Source organism: Arachis ipaensis, chromosome B06 (assembly GCF_000816755.2).
Source record: "Arachis ipaensis cultivar K30076 chromosome B06, Araip1.1, whole genome shotgun sequence".
NCBI classification, from domain to species: domain Eukaryota; kingdom Viridiplantae; phylum Streptophyta; class Magnoliopsida; order Fabales; family Fabaceae; genus Arachis; species Arachis ipaensis.
The window spans coordinates 131499789-131502224 of NC_029790.2; the positions used below are offsets into that span (position 1 = coordinate 131499789).

General features: G+C 29.7%; 1 protein-coding gene across 1 annotated transcript in view; it reads left to right on the forward strand.

Moving 5' to 3' along the window:
• Positions 1-2051, forward strand: part of LOC107605410 (U-box domain-containing protein 7) — a 34495-nt gene extending 32444 nt beyond the window's left edge. Inside the window, exon 3 of the mRNA XM_016307291.2 lies at positions 1818-2051. The gene's annotated coding sequence lies outside the window, so the exon portion shown is untranslated. The remainder of the gene's footprint in view (positions 1-1817) is intronic.

Below are 2436 nucleotides of genomic sequence, written 5' to 3' on the forward strand. Positions count from 1 at the left end.
CTTAATTTAAGATATTTATTTTATGAAGAATTTATGTTAATTCTATCAGTTTTAATAATGTATTTTGTTGAATATTGAAATGTCCTAATGCTATTAGGAAGACTGATTATGTATCAATTATTTTGATTGTAGAAGATTTTAGTGGATTAAGTCTCATGAATTTTTGTCCTTTTTTGAGAGTTTTTCCACGATAAAATTCTAGTTTTGATTATTTAATTTCTACCAATATATCTGCTATTTAGAATATCTTTAGTATTACTTATATTATTTAATCGCACAAATTGTGAAAAAAATTATTTTTGGTGCTTCTGTTATCAGAGAGATTCTTATTGAACCACATTTTTTTCAACAAAGTGGTATTGTTTATCTTTGTGCCGATCAAATGAAAGAAAATATTTATGGGCCAAATATGGTTAAATTGAATTCCCAAAATTATTTGATTTGAAAGACCCTCATGGAAGATATATTGTATAACAAGGACTTATATGATTCTATGAAGGGGAATAAATCTAAAGGTACCAAATTCGATGCTGAATGGAAGAAGCTAAATCAGAAGGCAGTTGCTTTAATTAGGCAATGGTTTGATCTTAGCGTGTATCCACAAATTGACACCAAAACAAATGCCGAGAAGATGTATGTGGAAGAAATTGAAGGAATTATATGAGAGGAAGAATGTACAAATTAAACTAAAGCATTCTTAATTAGGAAGCTTGTCAATATGAAGAATATTAAAGGTAAATTAATGTTGGAGCATTTGAGCATTTTTCACGAGACGGTGAGCCAATTAACAAAGAATGAAATTATTTTGAATGATGAGTTGCAAGCCTTATTATTGTTGAACTCTTTGCCTGATAATTGAAAAGTTTTGGTTGTAACATTGACTAACTCAACTCCAAATGAAAAGTTGACATTAACAATAATTAAAAAGAGCATGTTGAATGAAGAAGTCAGAAGAAGAGTGAGGTTTGATTAAATAATGTCTCCTCCTAGCCAGAAGCACTTGTTTTAGAGTCACGAGAGAGAAATCAAAGTAGAAAATTTTACAGTTCTAACAAGTCATAGAGTCAAAACAAGTCAAGAGGAAAGTACAAGTCAAAAAAGGAATTTATTTGTCACCAATGTGGCAAGTCGGGGCATATGAAGATGTATTATAGGTTCTTATAAAGAGAACAATCAAGAGGAAAAACGAAGACAAAAGTAAAGATATTGATAAAGAACTACTGCTATTATTTATGAAGATATTTTTATGATATATATGATGAAAATTATGTGAATTTTGTCTATGATGATTCCATTTGGATTATGAATTTTGAGGTCTTATGATATATCACTCTGAGGCATAAATTTTTCATTTCTTATATTGTTAGAAATTTTGACAAAATCAAAATTGAAAGATAAAGAAGTGTGTGTATCATTAGTATCGGATAATATGTGGCTTAACTTGAAACCAATATAGGATGTAAATTGCAGTTAAAAAATATTAGACATGTGCTAAATATACAGTTCAATCTTATTTCAGTAAAGACGTTGAATTAAGAGCAGGTATTATACTTCTTTTAGTAGTACAAAATGCAAGATTATCAAAAGAATTCTTATTATTGTTAAAAAAGACTAATTTTACTACCCTCTATAATTACAAGCAAAGTTGTGCAAAGAAGATAATAAAATTGAATATTAAATATACAAATGTGTTGAAATCTTGGAAAAACGAGTAATGATATAGCCATCTAGTAATTATTCCAATTAGTTTAATGCCATATGAATAAGTTTACTGAAGTGTAGTATATAATATATATTTCTTTTTCAACTATTCGCAGATCCATATGTGATGGAAGAAAGGGTTACAACTTAGATCTGGTTTGAGTGCATGGCTGAGCTGTTGTTGCAAATAAGTATGTATGGCATTTTGTCCCCACTATGTAAATGTTAGGTGATGGTCCTTGTGGGGTTCTCATTTTGTAATGCTATCTTCTCATACTTGCTTTTAATTTTGTTGACTTTTTGGTGTAAATATTCTTATGTTAATCTAGTTATTGGTTTCATAAAATTAATTAATTAGGCCACTCTCTTCCCATCATGTGCTACACTACGGTGCATCTTGAGGGTTGATTTTCTTTAATTTTTCCGGTATTGCGGTTTCAAAGGGTTGTCTTTTATATTAGCAATATTTGCATGTTTTTTAAAGTATATTTAAAACATATTTTTTTTAGCATGCACAATATACACTATAAGAAATTACCGAAATAGCCAACGATTAATTTAGCGATCGATTCTAGTAGTCGCTAAAACCTTAGTCGCTAACTTGAAAATAGCGACGAACTTCGGTTGCTAACCATTAGCGACCGATATTCAGCTAATGCTACCAAACTAGTATCAAACGATATTGGTCACTAATAAAATCGGTCACTAAATGGAGACCACTTTTTTTGTCGCTAA